General features: G+C 44.4%; 1 protein-coding gene across 1 annotated transcript in view; it reads right to left on the reverse strand.

The window, feature by feature from the left end:
- Positions 1-5,492: 5,492 nt before the first annotated feature.
- MFAP3L (microfibril associated protein 3 like) overlaps positions 5,493-21,052 on the reverse strand; it is a 68,658-nt gene continuing 53,098 nt past the window's right edge. The window contains exons 5-6 of the transcript XR_005020216.1: positions 5,641-5,912; positions 5,493-5,531 (exon numbers count right to left, since the gene is read on the reverse strand). The gene's annotated coding sequence lies outside the window, so the exon portion shown is untranslated. The remainder of the gene's footprint in view (positions 5,532-5,640; positions 5,913-21,052) is intronic.

Genomic DNA, 21,052 nt, shown 5'->3' on the forward strand with positions numbered 1-21,052 from the left:
CAACTGTGACATTTGTTACCTCACAGTTTCTGTGGATCAAGAGTCCAGGCTTGGCCGAGCTGGGTGCCCTGTGTCACGGCCTCACAAAGCTGTGGTCAAAGTATCAGCTGGGGTTGCAGTCTCATCTGATGCTCCAGAGGGGCGGGGAGGGGGAGAGGATTTATTTCCAGGATTTTGTGGCTTTGAGCAGCTTTCGATTCCTTGTGGGCTGTTGGACCAAGGAGCACGGTTTTGAAGGCCACTGGCTGGAGGCCACTGTGAGCTCCTTGCCACCCGAGACTTCCCAATGTGGCAGCTCAAAGCCAGCAAGAGAGAGAGTCCTCCCAAGACAGGCACAATGTCCCTTAATCACATCCACACAATCACGTACATTCTGTCGCCTTTGCCGTATTCTAGTTGTTACGAAGCAAGTCACAGGTCACACCTGCACACGAGGTCCTGAATACCAGGAGGTGGGGATTCCAGGGACCGTCCCTGCCACAAAAGACTTGCACTTGCTTCTAGGCTGGAAGGCAGTGGCCAATGTAGAAGGAAAATCCATCTTTAGAGACAGGCCAGGGGTGACTGGTGGACAGGGGCCAAGGTCACACGTAAGTTAGATTTGGAGAGGAGGACTTCTTTTATTTTGAATATATAGGAAGAGGGAAGGAATTGGAGAAGATAAAAGAAGTTTTAAAGTGTAAAGGGGGACGTTTCCAAGAAAGCTCACATGGTGGGCCTCCACCTTCCTGGTCAACAGGAGGTGAGGCTATTTACTGGGTCTGAGAGTTGAGTGGGGATTCATGTTTTGAGGAAAGTAGAAAGTATTTGAAACAGGTGCTGTGCTGAATGTCATCAAGGTTGATCAGAAGTGAGAAAAAGGAGAGAAAAGGATCTTGATCAGCACACAGGGTCAGTTTAGGTGAACATGCAGATTTAGAACTGTCAGCCAACAGTGGTTGGGCCATTGTTAAAATGGTTGGTTATGGGATTTAAGCCACTTCAGGAGGCAAATGAGGTCAACAGCAAGTAAAAAATGGTAAGAACAGAGAGTATAAAGGGCAAGAGATTCCCATGAAGGCAAATAGTAGGTTAAATGACTAGGGGAATGATGTAAAGAGAATTTTTATTCTTAATTCTTAATCTCATTTGAATTTCCAGCGAAACGTGAAGCTCCCTCTTCGTGAAATACCCCCTTCCTTGGCTCCTGTAAGACACCCTCTCCTGCTTCCCTGAAGCCCTGATCTCTTCCTCCTCAGGGTTCCTCCTTAGGCCTGCCCCTCTTCCCTCCTCTCAGGGCCATTTCATCGCCTCCTGTGGATTTAATTACTCTCGAAAGGCTGCCAACTTCCCAAAGGTGTATTTCTAGCACAGATTTTCTCATTAGTTTCAGCCCAGGAGCCCACATGTGCCACAGGCACTAAAGCTGGACATTTCACACACAGAAAGCATCCTTTCTCTCCCTCCCCTTCCCCGATGTTTCCTATGTTGGGGAAGGGCACCCACACAGATTCTTTGCTCAACTAGGAAACCCAGTGTCATCCTTGACATGACCTTTTCTTCACCCCATCCCATCCCATCTGTAACACTGGACCACTTTTCTCCCTTCACTATGGCCACTCTCCCACCCCAGCTACCAACACATTTGGTCAGATCACCCCCTCAGGCTCCTACACTGCCTCACTACTTCTAGTATTGATCCTCTACAATCTGTTTTCTTCCTTGTAGCCAAAGGGACCTTGCAAAATGCAAATCTCATTATGTCAATACCCCCTACCCTGACATACACACACCATTTATAATCCTTCACTGACTTCCTATGGCCCATAGAATAAATAATAAAGGATAAGATTTACCAGGAACTTATTATTTGTGCTGGGCACAGGGATTCACATTACTTGTTACAGAACAAATCCCTTAGCAGGATAATTCAGCACCTTCATTATCTGGTCCCAGTGTAACCCTCCAGCCTCCTTGTCTACACCGCCCTCTCCACCTGGCTCATCCCAACTCACCCTTTAGGAACCAGTTCAGAGGCTGATAGCACCTCCAGGAAGCCTCCTGCATCCTGGCTTCAATCTCTGTTATGGGACATGAACCCAGCACCACCTTCTATAGTATTAACCTTCTCGTTCGTGTCCACCGCTCCTCTGTCTCATTAGTTATCCTACCTGCAATATCTTTCAGGGGGCCTGGTTCATAGTCATTTCTCAATAAATATTTGTTGAACGAATGAATGGATCTTGGAGTTAAGACAATTCCAAACATTGGGAGCTGTCAGGAGTGTTACCCTTGGGTATACTCACACTGGCGTGGGTGGTAACCTTGAGTGCCTTCCTCCAGACCCAACCCTGCTAAACCCTAGGAAGGGAGGAAACCCAGCAAGCGTATGCCCTTGTATGGATATACCACATTTTGTTTATCCATTAAGCCGGTAAATTTGGGCATGCAGCCATAGAAACCTGGAGCACAATAGGGGTCAAAGATGGGAGGAATTAAGAGTGCTACCTTCTATGTTCTAATGGTTGAACTGTAGTGCACTACAGTGCATTTTATCATGGTCTGATAGGCATGAGGTTTTGCGCTAAAGCTATCATGTTCTTCCAGGAAAATCCTGTGGTACACAGTGTTACATTATTTTGCATATGTTTTATTTTTATAACATGAATCCTACATTGAAATATGCATATTTTAAGTAGATAAAATAAGAGTTAATTCAATGTATAACAAATTGTAATCGAGTATTGTGTAAATATATTGATATATTTCCTGGCCTGTTACCTAAAACTGGATTTAGGCCCAAAGTCATAAGCGACGAGGATATTTATTAATACTATTTTAAGGAAAAAAATAAATCTAACCAATATCCAAAGCATTATCTAATTCAATGTGGAAAAACCTGGATTCCCAATAGTTAATCACATATACACCTCGGGACTGTAATCGCCTGCAGAGAGGCCATCCCAGTCCTTCCAATATAAAGGGGTCCTCTGCACCCTTTTGTTTCTTAAGAGCACCTGGACACACCGATTCTTATTTGTTTACTATTTGTTCATGGTCTCACTCTCCCACGAGAATCTGTTCTAAGTTCTGTGTCTTTGCCACTCACCCCTATGTCCTAGAACCCAGCACCATGCCTGATCATGGCAGGAGCCCAGGACTGAAGACCCAAGGAGAACACGAAACAGTGAAGGTGGTTGTGTGCTCGGGATGAGTAGTGTGAGATGCAGAGCTTCCTTCAACATTGGCTTAGTATTTCAGCATGAAAATATCTTTAAAGTGAACTGCAATTACGGACGCACATTCCAAAGGAAAGGCCTGCCGTTCTGCTTCCTGCCGACGTTGGTCGGCTTGCGAACTCCAGTTCTCACCCGGGTAGCATCACTCAGAGAAGTGTGAGAAATCCAGTACCTTCCCGCATGGAATTCTGTTCCCTCACAGCCGAACGAGACTCAGCATCACCCCTTCTGGGAGCACATGGAGCTTGTCATGCTTCTCAGTTGACGCCCAATCTCGTGCCTTCCTGCCCCCCTTCACCTACTTGTCTGCCACCATCACTTCAGCCCTGATGCATGCCAGTAAAGCAGGGCTATTTTCAGAGTCCTACTTTAGCCTCAAAAATTAGTCTGAGTTCCTACACAGCCCTAGCAGTACTGTAATTTAATAAACGACATCGATTACCGCCTATGTTATGTGTCTCGGTACAACCACGGATTTCATACAGCAATGCTGTGAGTTCACCTCCATGTCTATGATGAAATCTTGAGCCACTATCCCACATAGTAGAGTGCAGGTGGCAGATGGAAGGTTCCACAACTGCCGGGCTAGAGGGTTCAGGTAGCCTTGTGAGTGGGCTGCCCCTGGTAGAAGGCCCTCAGCATGTGCTCTCATCCTGGCGTTCACCTTTCTAAACCCCAGAGAGCCGGAAAGCCAGAACCAGAATTTTCCCGACTCCCTTGCAGCTAGGGTTCTGGATGTGAACACACTCCAGCGTGAGACCCACCGTGGAAGGTGAAGAGGAGCAGAGGTCCTCTCTGTGCTGCTGAGGCGGCTGCCAAGCTGGGTCAGGGAGGCGCGGAGGTTTACGGCTGGACTCAGCATCCCAGTGTGTAGCCTTCAGTCCAGTGAGGATGGGAGGCGTCCGTGACGGGAGTGGAGGTGACAAGAGGATCAGCCTCTGGTCTCTGAATCTCACCTATGGAGGTAAGTCTGGTAGCAGCTCTCCAGCTACTCCTGCACTCGGCTGTGATTTTGTAGGTGCCCAGTATCCTGTATGAAATCCCATTCTGCTTGAAAACCTATTCTGCGACTGTTAAAACCCCACTGAGGACTCAGTCAGGCTACTGAGCTGGACTCTCCGTGGCTGCTTTGGGCTCTCTGTGGGGAAATAGGAAGCTTGACACATAATAAACATTTATTAAATGCACTGCTTGTCCAACATGAAAGAGCTTCATTGAAAGATTAAGTAATATGTCCTACATTAAGCAACTTACAGTATTTTAAAATCTCTAAGTACTCCAATTTCTCAAAATATAAGACACACATGGGGGATACAAGATGATGAAAACCTAGTTCTTTTTTTAAAAATAAATTTATTTATTTTTTATTTATTTTAATTTTATTTTTGGCTGTGTTGGGTCTTTGTTGCTGCATGTGGGCTTTAGTTGCGGCGAGCAGGGGCTACACTTTGTTGTGGTGCACAGGCTTCTCATTGTGGTGGCTTCTCTTTTTTTTTTAATTTTAATTTAATTTTTTTATACAGCAGATTCTTATTAGTTATCCATTTTATAGATATTAGTGTGTATTTGTCAATCCCAATCTCCCAGTTCATCACACCTGCGGTGGCTTCTCTTGTTGTGGAGCACGGGCTCTAGGCGCGTGGGCTTCAGTAGTTGTGGCATGTGGGCTCAGTAGTTGTGGCTCGCGGGCTCTAGAGCACAGGCTCAGTAGCTGTGGCACATGGGTTTAGTCGCTCTGCGGCATGTGGGATCTTCCCGGACCAGGGATCGAACCCATGTCCCCTGCATTGGCAGGTGGATTCTTAACCACTGAACCACCAGAGAAGCCCGAAAACCTAGTTCTTAATGAGGTTGGTGGTCTCCAGAGGCGGGGGGTAGGTGAAATGGGTGGAGGGGGTCAAAAGGTACAAACTTCCAGTTATAAAGTAACTAAGTCCTGGGATGTAATGCACAGCATGGTATCTACAGTTAATAAACTGTGCTGCATATTTGAAAGTTGCTGAGAGAGTACACCTTAAAAGTTCTCATCACTAGAAACAAATTCTGTAACTGTGAGGTGATGGATGTTAGCTACACTTACTGCAGCCACCATTTCATGGTGTATATGAACAGTGAATCATTAGGGTGTACACCTGAAACTAACACAATGTTCCACCTGAATTATACCCGAATGTTCTACCTGTCAATTATAGCTGAATTTTAAAAAATGTGGGGACTTCCCTGGTGGTCCAGTGGTTAAGACACTGAGCTGCCAGTGCAGAGGGCATGGGTTTGATCCCTGGTCAGGTAACTAAGATCCCACATGCTGCATGGCTAAGAAAGAAAAAAAAAAAAAAAAGCTTATTCAATAATAAAGCTGTTTAAAAAAAAAATTGGTTTAAAAGAAAATAAATAAAAAATGTGAAAAAAGCTTAGTTCTTACCCCAAGTGAGAGGGATACAAGGCATACGGCTCCTCATGTCATCTTAAAGGTACCAGCTCAGCACCAAGAGACGACATCTGCAGTTACTTACATCTGTCCCTGGAAGAGGACCAGATATCCCCAACCCCGCAGACTTTGGACTTGGCCACGTAATGTGCTTTGGTCAACGGCATGTGCGAGAATCAGATGTGCATCACCTCCAAGAAGAAGATGCAGAGTCACTGTGAGATTCCACCAGTCTGCTCGGGTCCCAGAATGGGAGAACGCACAGCCTGCACATGACAAGAGTAAAATGCCTTCACTGTAAGCCAGAGATTTGGGGGTTGTTTGCTACTGCCCAGAAATAGATTAATACCCTGGAAGAGAAGAATTTCGTTTTACTGGCAGATCTTGAGTACGTATTCTCGGAGGGGGTGCGATGTCAGGTTTCCTTGGAGGTGTAAGTAGGATTTCAGGGGACAGAGAAGGAAGCAGGCAGGGTGAACGTTTATATCCAAAGAGCCAGATGTGGGAAAATGCAGGTGGATTGGGGAAGAGGGCAGAGAACAACGAGTAACCGGATAGATCTAGAATCTCTGGTGCGAATGAAGGGGAGCGGAAGATTCTTTCAACCACGTTCAGAGGGACTTGAACATCACAGTCAGGGGTCAACGCTTCTCAAAGTGGACAGGGAAAACCATCTCTGCAGGAGAGAGCAGTCAGGAGATAGCCCGAGATTTAGGAACAGTTACGAGCTGAAGGAAATGGGCCAAATCAGAGGTAATATTGGAAGAGATAAGAGAGGAAAATTGGGATCAAAGATGGAGCCTTGGAAAGTTTTTCTGAAATCAGTAAAGGAAAACAACAAACTGATAATGAGAACTTTGGAGGTGGGGTGAGTTCACACCAGACAGCCCTGATCCCAGTGAAGGGGGTAGATTGTGGAAAGTGAGGGGTGGGAGTGGGTGGAATAGCCTTGGTGGGGGGGAGGGGACGGCCACGGCCACAGAGGAGGGAACAGCTTCAGAGGCATCACGTGACTTGTCACCAGGATGGTTTAAAGTACATGGACCAGCAAGTACAGTACCTAGAAATCTGCCTGGCACACAGTTCTCAAACCCTCTTTGGTTTTCCTTTATGTAATTTACCAGGTCCTTGAATATGGACTCTTTTCAGGCCGGAGCCCACAGGCCATTATGTCCTCTCTCCAAGGCCACCACTTTCCATCTGTGCCCTGGCAGGTGCCGCCCACGCCAGAAAACCCCACCGTGCACTCTTCATGGTTCACAGGCTGGCCTCCCCCCATCGACCCCCTTCTCAGAGTCAGTGCTGTCAGTTTGGGGTAAATTTCATGCACAGTCTAATCTCAGCCCTTTACAGGCTTGTTGACTCACGTGGCTTTTTGCAATTCTAGTCACAGGATTAGACACTGGAGAAGTGGCAAACTTGGTTTGCAAGTAGATGCTGCATCAAAGATGTACCTCAAATCCAACAGAATAAATGAAGCCAGCACGAATCTCCTGCTTGGCACTGAGTGGGGCTGGCAGGGATTCCTCCCGGGCACTGCATAGAGGAGCAAGTGAACAGCGGCCCCGACGCAGCTCCGGGAGTTCTAAGCTGCAGAGTCGAGCCAATTCAGCTGCTAACCCGACAAAAACTTGGTGTGAATATACATGTATATGCTACGTTTCTATGAGAGCACAGACGACACGTCTATAAATAGTCAGCTGAAGCTGGCAGTGACAACAGAAGCTCTGTACTTGCTTGGCTTACTAAACTGCACAGAAAGAGGGAACGCCGTGTGAGCCCTGCTCCTGGAGGGGTGTGTACTCAGCCCACCGTGGAGGGAGTCTGCTGAGAACGTGACGTCAGACGCCGGGGCCAGCTCTCGGCCGTGTTCTGGGCTAGTTCAGTGTGACGCCTTCAAGGAGGGCTTTGAGCTCAGGCAGGAAGGAGGAAGAGTTTCTCTAAGCTGGTCTAGGTTAGAGAAAAGCCCAGTAAATACCCAGGTGCTGGCGAGGTAGGGGTGGGGGGAGTCCAGGGGCACCAACACTCACAATGCGTGTGACGTTCACGTGTGTCACATGGATGCACAGACAGCTCTGCATCCGGTACGTGCGCTTTTGAGAACTCAGAGTTTCAGGCACTGGGCTAAACCTTCCGGTGATTATAAGTTATATATAATCTGATTACAATTTAAGGTAACATTTTTTGACGTCTGTACCCTCTAAGGAATAGTTTATTCAACATGCATCTTGAGTATCTCCCAAGTTCCAGGCACCGTGCTTCGTGCCAGGCACAGAAAGATGAGTAAACCAGGGTTCCGGTCTTGGGGCGCCTGCGATCCAGTGAGTGTGACAAATAAAGACGAGGATTCTGCAGGGCTGCTGAGTGCTGTAACATTGGAATATACAAAGTCTTTGGGACTCACAGCAAGTTGCGCCAGTTCCTTTTGCTGGATGATAATAAATTAGCCCAGGACTTAGCGGCATAAGGCAACCATTGCATTATTCTCCCAGATCCGGCGGGTTAGGGATTTGGAGGGGCACGGAGAATGGAGGAGATGGTTGCCTGTTTTCCACCGTGTCTGGGGCCCCACCTGGAAACAGGACGACCAGGTCTGCCTGCCAGGTGTGTACACGTGGCCTCTGCAAGGAGCCAGGCTTCCTCACAGCTCCAAGGGGATGAGTTCCAGCCAACAGGGTGGAAGCCACATTGCCTTTCAGGGCCCAGCCTCATAAGACACCAGTGTCTCTCCTGCCACATACTCTGTTGGATGAAGCCCCCCCTCAGAAGCAAGAGGAGGGACGTGGACCCAAACTCTCAGTGCGGGGAATGTCGAAGAATTCCGTGGCCATTTATAAAAACTGCTGTGAAGAGAGCACCTTCCTAGCTGGGGAGTCAGGGAAGGCTTCACAGAAGAGGTGATGCTTGGGCTGCATCCCGAGGAGTGGAAGTTTGCCAGGAGAAGTGGCGAGGGTGTGAAGAACAGCATCCCAGGCTCACACACCCATGGGGACACAGAGACAGGAGAAGGAGGAATCCGAGGGGGGGACCGTGCACAGATCAAGCGTCAGAGGAAAATCAGTCTCACTGCTCTCCCATTCCCTGGATACATCAAGTGTCTGAACTGCTAACTCAACTCAACCGTTGCTCACTGATCCTTAAACCAGGTACATCGTCTTGGGAAAGTGCCGTGGAGCAGGTGGGTTTCAAGTCGGGCTTGAAAGTGAAGGGACAGCCGTTCTTTAGCAAACACCGAGCACGTACTCCCTGTGGGCACCAAGGACAGGGCCGTTTCCACTCACTCAATCCTCACCACCACCCTGCAAGGCGACTCCTGTTACTACCTCGCTGACAGATGGGGAAGCTGAGGTCCAGAGAGGTGGGGTTACCTGCTCAGCTGGCCAGGGGCACACCTAGGATTCAAAGAAGGTAGCCTGACCACAGAGTCTGGACATCTGACCCCTGCACGGGGCCACCCCTCAGACAGCTGGGGCAGAACAGAGGCTGAAACTGAAGGCCACCCTGGGAGCTTGAACTTGATCTGTGTGGAGACCAGGAGACATTTAGGGCCACCTGAGACGGCAAGGAATGTGATCTAAACTGTGCGCACACAGCTCGCACGGCTGGTTCTCGGCTGATGCAGATAAGACAAGTCTCTTGCTTCCCTATTCAGTGTTCTTCACTGTTCCCTAAAGCTCGCGTGCCCGGAGAGAGTACTTTCTGGTCCAGCACCTCTTCTGATCTCTCCAAGGACGATGTAAGAGTCTAGACTCTTGAAGAAACCAGCAATGGGGCTACCCCACGGGGTCACGTGCAGGGTCTCCCAGGCGAGGTCTTAACCTACATGGGATGTTTTAAGGCTAATCTAGAACAAGGCCAAGCGTATTCTGTGGTTTGACTCGCAAAGATAAAATGCGATTTATTACAGCAGTTTAATTTCCCCATCAACTCGGCACTGTTTTTACCGCCCTGAGCTGTGGTGGACCTAAGGCTTTGCTGTGCCGTGTGGTGCCATTTAGATGCACACGCTGACATCAGGACAGACAGCGTCACAGGGGCAGAAGGTCTGAAGGAAAACACCACAATATTATCATCCCTCAGGTCCTTAGTACAGAACCTGAGATGCACAATGGTTAAGAAAGTGGCGGAGGTACACTGAGACCTCAGGAAGATGGTGGGAGGAGCTGGCAGCTCAATTTCAGGTTCCGGGGAAGTGCTTTTAAATGGACATTGCGCTAATCTCATCATCTTCTATAAAAAATTTAGACCGTTTACTTTGTGATGACTTTACAGGTTCACTGAGATATATTAGAAAGTGGTAGGAATAATAAAAACAACAAAAACCATAACTATCAAGCCCTTGGCTCAAAAATGTCCTCCAAGCAGACCCATGCAAAAAGACCAGGGCAGGTGAAGTGGATCATTTTGAAATTGAAGGTAGTTTAAAGGATCAAATCAACAGTTCTAGAATTGGTGTACAGAGTCTAAAGGCATGACCTGGGAGGGAAGTCAGGCTTGTTTTGGCAGGAGGTGTGCGATCACGGGGCTGGACCAAGCTGGGACCAGAGCTGTGTGCCCTCAATCTCATGAATCACCTCTGGTGAGCTTCAGTGGACACACACAATATGTAGTTTTGCTGCACAGCAAAGGAAACCATAAACAAAATGAAAAGACACCTATACACTGGGAGAAAACATTGGCAAATGATGAGACCGACAAGGGATTAATTTCTAAAATACACAAACAGCTTATACACCTCAATATCAAAACAAACAAACAAACAACACAATCAAAAAATGGTCAGAAGGTCTAAATAGCCATTTCTCCAAAGAAGACATACAGATGGCCAAGAGGCACATGAAAAGCTGCTCAACATCACTAATTATTAGAGAAATGGAAATCAAAACCGTAATGAGGTACCACCTCACACCGGTCAGAATGGCCATCATCAAAAAGTCTACAAATAATAAATGCTGGAGAGGGTGTGGAGAAAAGGGAACCCTCCTACACTGTTGGTGGGAATGTAAATTGGTGCAGCCACTATGGAGAACAGTACGGAGGTTCCTTAAAAAACTAAAAATAGAGCTACCATATGATCCAGGAATCCCACTGCTGGGCATATATCTGGAGAAAACCCTAATTCAAAAAGACACATGCACCCCAATGTTCACAGCAGCACTATTTACAATAGCCAAGACATGGAAACAACTTAAATGTCCATTGACAGATGAACGGATAAAGAAGATGTGGTACATATATACACAATGGAATACTACTCAGCCATATAAAAAGAATGAAATAGTGCCATTTGCAGCAACATGGATGAACCTAGAGATTATCATACTAAGTGAAGTAAGTCAGACAGAGAAAGACAAATATATGATATTGCTTATATGTGGAATCTAAAAAAAGAATACGAATGAATTATTTATAAAACAGAAACAGACTCACAGACTTGGAAAACAAACTTATGGTTACCAAAGGGGAAGGGGGGGGATAAATTGGGAATTTGGGTTTAGCAGATACACACTACTATATATAAAATAGATAAACAACAAGGACCTACTGCATAGCACAAGGAACTATGTTCAATATCTTGTAATAACCTATAATGGAAAAGGATCTGTAAAAGAATAAATATATATAACTGAATCACTTTGCTGTATATTTGAAACATTGTAAATCAATTATACTTCAATAAAAAAAAAGTCTACACAATTACTCAGCCTTAAAAAGGAAGAAAATTCTGATACATGCTGCAACATGGATGAACCTTGAAGACATAGGCCAAGTGAAATAAACCAATCATAAAAGGAAAAAACAAAACAAAATAAAAAAACCCAAAACACATATTTTTGGCGAGTTTTCTAAAAAGTGGTTAATTAAATAAATGACTCTAAAAACTACTCTTCCTGCATGGATGGAGGGATGGATGGATGGAGGGATGGATGGATGAAGGGATGGATGGATGGATTTCACTAAACGCCTTTCTCTCTAGTGAAATGACCTGCGTGGTCCCCTACCTGACGTCCTGTACCAAACTGCAGTGGCAGCAGAAACAGAGAAATCAAAGCACCTAGTACTGGTTTGTCAACCAGACCAACAGCCAGAAAAACGGCCTCCTTTTTCTCTTTCTTGAGCCCATTATACATGTTTTTTGGTGCAGAGTAAAAGTGAGCCAAGAATACCCATTTGTATGCCACAAGCCTTCTGCACAGACTGGACATTCACACACACTGTAGCCGTCTCTTGGGGAAGCTATGAGAATATTCGTGGATTTATAAGCTGTCATTTCAAAGACACAGTGGTGGGAAAATGGCTCTACAAGTATTAAAGCATTTTTGCTTTTGTGGCATTAAGGTGACATGAAAAGATCTCATATTCTCTTCTAGACTTGAATCTACTAAGTACTTATTTGGGTCTCTTATAGACACTGAAATTTTTCTTTAGAAAGTCTTTCTTGCTCACAAAGCTAGGGTGTCATTAGCAATGGAATATCAAAACTTCCACTTAGATGGGCCTAAAGTACACGTAAGAGAGAGTACTGAGTGTTCCTTTTTATTTGTAAGTTATCTTGATAACAAGGGTTGAAGAGGGTGTATCTCACGCCCAGGGCATTTAAATCATCGCTGTTCCCCAGTATTTACTCTACAAGGTTTTCATGCATATTAAAACTTGGCTACTAACATGGTTATTCCATGCTGAAACCATACATGGGATGTTTAGAAAGAGATGATTATTCAATAGGCTGAGTTTTGGGAAGGAGTTTGTTTTACCTTCCAGACTGAATTGCTTACAAGAAAGTGAGACTATTTTTGGATTCCTTTTTACTCTATGAATGTTAGCTCTATTGAAGCTCTTTGATTCTTCTACCTTGTTGCTTAGAAACATTTTATTAAATACTGTCAGTGCTTCAATCTGATTTAAAATGTTACTTTTCTCTGTCACTGAGGAATGAACTCGTGCTTTGCCATTTTTCCCAGTCACGGCCTTTTAAGTTATTTATAGTTGTTAATATGTTATTGACACAAGAATGCTAGGTCAGAGTGAGCCAATAGTTCTGGCCTTTCTATTTTAAGGGCATTGGTTGGGGGTTGGTCTGGAAAAGTTTGCGGCAGGCAGACACAGGAGTGATGGGGTGTCCTCAACATCCTTCATCTCTGACACTTCGAACCTAAGAGGTAGCAGGTATATTCATAAACCCCATTTCAGATTCTTTCCCAGCACGCCGCCTGGGCCCAACTGCCTATCATCTGCCTGAAATCCCACCACTGGTGATATTTCTTTGATGTTGTTTAAACAGTTATCAGATTCAAACTTACTTGGAGATTCACTGAATAGCTGTATGAGCATAAGGCCTGGAAGAAGTGTGGGCTGAGACAGGACTCTTGAAAGCAGGGGCATCAGGAAGGGGAGGGAGTGGGGGGACTCCGGGAAGAAGGGAAACTGACAAAACAAAGATCACCTCCCCCAACCCCCCCCCACCACCTCCGGCCCAAAACACGTTAATTTGGCCCAATTTCCTCAAAGAGCTACTTCACAAAAGAGTTAATTAGGCCAGTAACTCATGTTAAACCTGAACTGCTAGTCTGCAAAAACATCAAATTCTGCCTTTAAAAGTAAGACCCAATTCATACCTTCTGAATAATGAAACAACTATATTTCAAATTAACGTATCTGTATTCTGTCCACTAATAGAGAGGATTTTATGTGGCTTAGAATTGTTACCTTAAGACTGGAAGCTTATTTAAAACCAAGTGAAATAAAACTTCCCAAATGATCACTCCAATTAAATATGCACACACACTTCACCTGTATACGGTGGTCCCTGTACTTCATGCTTCCTGTTAGATAAAGGGCACTGCCAACTTACACAAACGACTTGACCATCCTGACTGAAGTACCTTGTGTAACAGGTAATTCTCACTGTTTCAGAATCTCTCATCCTCCGGGGTGATTAGCTTCAGTGTTACAACCCGAGACCTAAAATAACAGTAGCTATATCCAATACCAATGTTTTATAAGTAAAAAGCTTGTTACCACAACATATACAGTAGGTCAGACTTCCTGAAAGTTTCAAGTTTTATGGGTGAACTGACTAAGCTTAAGGAAGGATGCTTCGTTCATTTATGAGAGGCTTTCTAACGGAGAGCTGCTAATAGGGGCACAAGCTGGGAAGAAAATATTCAAATAGATTGTAATTTGATTATGCCAATATCACTTCTGAAGACAAAGAGATCTTAGCCATGATTCAGACAGAAAAAGCTAATAATAACTTAATGTGGAGTTATTATTTTTGCCCATAAGCATCTGGGTGGCTGAAGCAATCTGATTGTATGATTAGGCACAAGTCCAATCTGTAGAAATATTTTGGTCTAAAATAGTTACGTGGGAAACCATTGGAAATATGTCTCAGCTTCTGAGAGATTTCAACCTGGTGAATCAGTACATTTTTACCCTGATATTTCATTTTTTTTTTTTTAATTTATTTTTGGCTGTGTTGGGTCTTCGTTGCTGTGCGTGGGCTTTCTCTAGTTGCGGCGAGCGGGGGCTACTCTTCGTTGCGGTGCACGGGCTTCTCATTGCGGTGGCTTCTCTTGTTGTGGAGCACGGGCTTTAGGCACGCGGGCTTCAGTAGTTGTGGCACACGGGCTCAGGAGTTGTGGCCTGCGGGCTCTAGAGCGCAGGCTCAGTAGTTGTGGCGCACGGGCTTAGTTGCTCCGCGGCACGTGGGATCTTCCCGGACCAGGGCTCGAACCTGTGTCCCCTGCATTGGCAGGAGGATTCTTAACCACTGCGCCACCAAGGAAGCCCGATATTTCATTTTTATACTCCATTGGTAAACAGACACACAAAGAAACAAACAAACAAAAAAAGCATGTTCCCCAGAATTTTATATTAATGGCCAAAATCATGGCTGATAATATTATGTACCCCAATACTCTGGGGAGCTTTTGATGTGTGACAGTTATATCTGCTCACTGATCCTTAAGACAGCTGAGAAGTACAAGGTAATGGCAAGATGCTATTTCCAGACAAAACTTGGGCCATCTCAGTGGAAAGCTCTTCATAAATAATACATCTATAGATAGATGGGATTCAAAAACCAGAGTCTCCCTACAAAATGTTGCTCTTTGTATATGATAACTTCAACTTTCAAATTTTAAGAATAGTCAAAATCTACAGCATGTATTCTTAATTTCCTTCCTTTTTTTTTTTTCTGTTGTTTCAACTGATGACACCCCCTTTTTTTCTGTTGTTTCAACTGATGACCAGTTTCAGTGCCCTAAGACCTACCAGTCTGAAAAAGAATTGTCTGTTGACAGCTCTAGGGAGGTGGCTTGCTCAACTCCGTGTGCTGACAAACTGAAGATGGATGGAGCTTTCAAATCTGGCTGGGACATCTGGGAATGTTTTTCTCTTTAGCAGCAAGATGCCAGATCAGAGGAAGGAAAAAAAATGAATATAATTTGTACAGACCCAAGGTTCTATGTTTACAAAGTCTATGAACCGATTTTAGGGATGACAACAGTAAGAGGAAAGTTTTAGATTTAGAGAATTCAAGTCTTTTCCATGTCTATATGGTCAATTAATTTACAACAAAAGAGCCAAGAATATAAAATGGTGGGAAAACTGGATAGCTACATGCAAAAGAATGAAACTGGACCCCTGTCTTATGCCACACACAAAAATCAACTCAAAATGGAGTAAACACTTGAAAGTAAGACCTGAAACCATAAAACTCCTAGAAAACACAGGCAGTAAGCTCCTAGACACTGGTCTTGGCAATGATTTTTTTGAATTTGACACCAAAAGCAAAGGAAACAAAAGAAAAACATAAACAAGTGGAACTGTTTCAAACTAAAAATCTTCTGCACAGCAAAGAAAACCATCAACAAAATGAAAAGGCAACTATGGAATGGGAGAAAATATTTGCAAATCATATATCCGATAAGGGGTTAATATCAAAAACTATTTTAAGAATTCATAAGACTCAATAGAAAAAAATCTGACTTAAAAATAGGCAAAGGACCTGAATAGACATTCTTCCGAAAAAAGACATACAAATGGCCAACAGGCACATAAAAAGATGCTCAACATCACTAATCATCAGGGAAATGCAAATCAAAACCACAATGAGATATTGCTTCACACCTGTCAGAATGGCCATTATCAAAATAACTAAAAATAACAAGTGCTGGTGAGGATGTGGAGAAAAGGGATCCCTTGTGCATTGTTGGTGGGAACATAAATTGGTGCAACAACTATGGAAAATGGTACGGAGGTTCCTCAAAAATTTTAAAATAAAACTACCATATGATCCAGCAATCCTACTTCTGAGTATTTATTCAAAGGAAATGAAATCACGATCATGAAGAAATATCTGTACACTCATGCTCACTGCAGCCAAGACATAGAAACAACCTAAGTGTCCACTGACAAATGAATGGATAAAGAAATTTATACATCTCCATCTACAAATATATATGTAATACATATATATATATACATACTATACATATATCACTATATATATATACACACACACATATGTGTGTGTGTGTGTATGTGTAATGGAATATTATTCAGCCGTAAGAAAGATGGAAATCTTGCCATTGGTGACAATGTGGATGGAACTTGAGGGGATTATGCTAAATGAAGTAAGTCAGACAGAGAAAGACAAACATGGTATGATCTCATTTATATGTGGAATCTGAAACAAACAAACTCATGGAAACAGAGAACAGATTGGTGGTTGCCAGAGGCGGGGGTGGAGGGTGAGGGAAATGGGTGAAGGGGGTCAAAGTGTACAAAATCCCAGTTGTAAAATAAATAAGTCCTGGGGATGTCGCGCACAGCACGGTGACTACAGTTAACAACACTGTACTGCATACCTGAAAGTTGCTAGGAGAACAAATCTTAAAAGTTCCCTCACACACTCAAAAAAACTTTGTAACTAGGCGAGGTTATGGATGTTAACTTACTGCGGTGGTCATTTTGCAATGTATACATATACAAAATAATTATGTTGCATACCTTAAACTAATACACTGTACTATGTCAACTATATCTCAATAAAACTGAAGGGTAAATAAAGTACAGTAGAAAGTCAGTGAAATGTTATAAACACCCCATGTACTCCAGCAGAGTGTCAGTGTATAAGGAAGGTGCCATCACTTACTAAATACTCCCTCTGCCATTATTTATTAAATTCCCTCTCTCTACATTAAAAAAATTAGACCTAAATGTAAGACTGGAAACCATAAAACTCTTTGACATACCTCGTAGCAATATTGTTTTGGATCTGTCTCCTAAAGCAAAGGAAATAAAAGCAAAAATAAACAAAGGGGACCTCATGAAACTTAAAAGCTTTTGCACAGCAAAGGAAATTATCGACAAAATGAAAAGACCTACTGCGTGGGAGAAAATATTTGCAAATGATATGACTGATAAGGGGTTAGTATCCAACATATATAAACAGCTCACACAACTCAACATCAAAAGAAACAACCCAATCAAAAAATGGGCAGAAGACCTGAACAGACATTTTTCCAAAGAAGACATACAGATGGCCAACAGGCACATGAAAAGATGCTCAACATCACTAACCATGAGGGAAATGCAAATCAAAACCACAATGAGATATCATCACATACCTGTCAGAATGGCCATCAACAAAAAGAACACAAATAAACAAATGTTGTCAAGGATGTGGAGAACAGGGAACCCCCCTACACTCTTGATGGGAATGTAAATTGGTGCACCACTGTGGAAAACAGTATGGAGGTTTCTCGAAACATTAAAAATAGAACTACCATATGACCCAGCAATTCCACTCCTCGGTATATATCTGAAAAAAAAAGAAAATACTAAGGGTGGGGACCCTGCCTGTTCACTGCTGGTTTCCAACATCCAGAATAGCACTTGGCAGACATATGAGTAGGCAAGTAACAACATTTGTTAAATGAACAACAGTGGTCATCATGACCATCGTTGTTATGTGCTGCAGTATCGTATTTTGATTTCGGTCTATTGATATATATTCTTCACGTTGATTTATAAGGACGTGGCTAGAGAAATGGAGAACAGTCCAGCCAGCAAGTGGGCCAGGGTGTCCTGGATAACCTGGTAGCGGTAGTTTCTCTGTGACCCAGCGAGTGTAGACAAGATGGTCTATTACCCTGCTCCTAAGAATAGGTGCCCAGGCAGTTGGATTTGGACAGTTGGGCATGCATTTTTCAGGCTTTCATATTGCCCGGCGATGGCCAACGCACACATCTTCAGACTGACGTGAAGACGCCAAGAGTTCAGCCGTGCACGCAATCTTCATGCTACCCACACCTCACACATGTATCAGCCACCCCCTAATCAGGTGAGAAAAGTCCCGGAGGCACGACAAACGGAAAGGGAAGCTGGATTCACGTGTAAATACTCTCATGAGTCTGAGATGGATGGGTTTAAACAAACCCGAGACAGCCTGATGTATCGCGCGATGCTTGTATCAAGCGAGTGTAAATGGAACATGAGAGGCTGCGGAACTTCTGTTCGGAACCACAGCATAATGACCATTAGGCATTCGTGACACAATCAACGACTCCACTTTTCTGACAAAGCCTGCCTGTCCGCTGTTCTCACGGGCTGCCTTCTCTCTGCTCCCAAGAGGGCATTTAGAACCTGAAGCCCCTTCCCTGGGCTGGGTGACCGTGCTCGTTGCAGAGCTGCCCGTCCCAGCCAGCCTGGCAGCCCGAGTCCCACATCCTCCTAAGAAGAGCGCCAGCTCCCTGCGGGTGTAGAATTCCCTGACAAACCATGGCTGTGGCTGGAGAACTTGATTCCAAGGGGTCCTCGTTTCTATGGCTACGAGACTTCCCTGAGTGACAGAAAATAAGGGCAGATTGCTCTCAATTTCTCAGTACATCGATATAAAAGGTTACAAGAAAATCCACCCTCTAGTTGCTCACCCTCTCCCTCTCCACCTCCTACCACTGGCTTACAGCGAACGCCACTGAGCCCTTCCAGCCTCCATCTGCCTCTCCTGGCCTCCTTTCTAATATAAGCCTGGTTTGCTCAGCCCTCCACACCCCTCTTCACAGTTGACGTGCTTAGATTTCAGGTGAGACTGGCCCTGTCCACGGGGGGTTCATCATGCTTGATGTAAGCCAGGGACTGATTTAGGGACAGGCATTTCACTCAGTCCAGGAAAAAAAGAGATGTCTGATCAGCTCAGCTGGGTGTACTTCTGAGAAAGAGTTCCCTTCCTTAAAACAAACAGAACAAACAAACAAGAAGAAGAAGAAATGGCCCTTTTGTGTTTTCTGTTTCCGAATGCCGAGTGTGAAGGGTGATGCCTGTTCCTGCTTTTCCACCTGGAGACCACGAGGGAAGACAGTGAAGGTCCAGGGGAAACGGAACTGTTGGAGGCTGGATAAAACCTCAGTACTTAATTACGCTGATGATTTAATCACCCTGAGAAACTCTCCACCGCCAGAGCTCTTATCATGTGAGAGTACAAAAAAAAAAAAAAAAAAAAAATCCTAATGTTGGCTTCAGTCACTTTGAGTTGCATTTTCTACCTTCCTGGCAGCCCAAAGCACCCTGACTAAGCCATGTGACTCCAGCTGTTTGCTCAACATGTCTTTATAATCCCCTGGCTTGGGGACTTTTGAACAACAGTAGGATTTTCTAGTAATTAATACGTCAATATATCAAACAGATGAGTCTCTACTGCCAACAGAAGACAAATTACTGATTCTATTTTTCAGTGTTGTTTGTATCGTATTTTCAGTTTACAAAGCGCCATTGCACACTCTCAAGTCCTGCCCTGTGAGCAAGTCCAAGAACAAGCAGGCACTTCCTAACTGCAAAGGTACCGAGAGAAAGCAGTGGTCAAACTACGTGTTTACGGACATGTATCTGTCAATCTCAAGGAGCCGGAAAGGACTTGCAAAATCACAGCAGTAATGGGTGTAACTGTTCCAAGTGTTCGATTTTCCTTACGTTCTCCTCCCCACTTCTTGGATGGCAATGTGATTCTTTCAGTCATCCAGGATTAAAACCTCCAATTTATTTCTGCTCCTCCCTCCCTCTTACTCCAGAAACTACTGTGGCCAAGCCCCCGACGAGGCGCTCAGAAACATCTCTCAGGTCCAGGCAGATCGCCCTGCCGTTCCTGCCACTCACCTGGTTCAGACCCTCATCAAGAGCCTCTGAAATCCCCACGGGGGGCTTCACTCTCTCCCGCGCATCTTTCCAAAGCAGAGGTCTGTCCTGTCCACTCTGCACACTGGCCTTCAGGAGACCTCAACCCACGTCCCCCCTGCGCCCCGCGTTCCCCACTCCAGCCCAACAGCCGGCCCTCTGGGCCCTTTATTGCCTTCACCCCTCACCTCACATCCAGTCCATCTCCACCTGCCCAAATCCCAACTACCCTTCACAGATTATCTGAAATTACCTTTTTCTTCAGAGTTCTCCTGATTTCTCCCAGTCAAAAGTATGGCATTCCTCCCTTGACTTTTACTAGGATTTCAGTTCTCTATCCATGAGGGCATTTATTACTTTTTTTTTTACAACATTCACTTTTAGTGGATTTGATAGTCAGGTGCAAATTTGAGCATTATATACAAGAGCTGATGCTTCTATAGAGCTATGTCTGTTTGAACAAGAACAGACTTTCAAAATACAACATAAACCTGAACCAACTAGATTTTTTTTTGCAAGTTATAATATTCTGATCAAATAAAATATAATAAAATTCTTGCTTCCCCACAGGTGTAGTGTTTCCTTATAGGCAGAAGGAATGGTATCTTAGATGCCTGACCACAGTTCTAGGCATTTCTTGAGAGCTGGATTAAATGGATGTATGCATCACAGCACATAATCAGTTTTATCCACAGAGCAAAAACCTGTCTTCATTCTGGCATCTCTTTAACATTAAGTAAGGGTTTTTTACCAAGAACAGGGTGTTGGCGGTTCTTCCCCTTGTAATGAGATCCGTGCTGCTCTGGAGGTTTCACACTCTGTGATTACTAGTAGCAGAAGACAAACATCTGAGGCAGGTGCTTCCCAATGATGCTGCAATCTAATCTTGAGCTACTCTTTTCAATCCCTAAAATCTCTGATGGTGTGCCACCTTTTTTCCAACATTTATTACTTTTTGAAAAATCATCTATTGTAGCTATTTACTACATGCCTTAAGTACTTTCTAAAAAGGTGAAGTTTTAAGGACAGGAACCAGGTCTTGTTCATTTTTATGTTCTTGGAGCCTAGTATTTCCTTGACCCTTACAAACATCCAATAAAGATACGTGTCTGTAAACACACAGTTTGACAGAACTGCTTTCTCTCGGTACCTCTGCAGTTAGGAAGTGCCTGCTTGCCCTTGGACTTGCTCAAAGGGCAGGACTTGAGAGTGTGCAGTGGCACTTTGT

Source organism: Balaenoptera musculus, chromosome 6 (assembly GCF_009873245.2).
Source record: "Balaenoptera musculus isolate JJ_BM4_2016_0621 chromosome 6, mBalMus1.pri.v3, whole genome shotgun sequence".
NCBI classification, from domain to species: domain Eukaryota; kingdom Metazoa; phylum Chordata; class Mammalia; order Artiodactyla; family Balaenopteridae; genus Balaenoptera; species Balaenoptera musculus.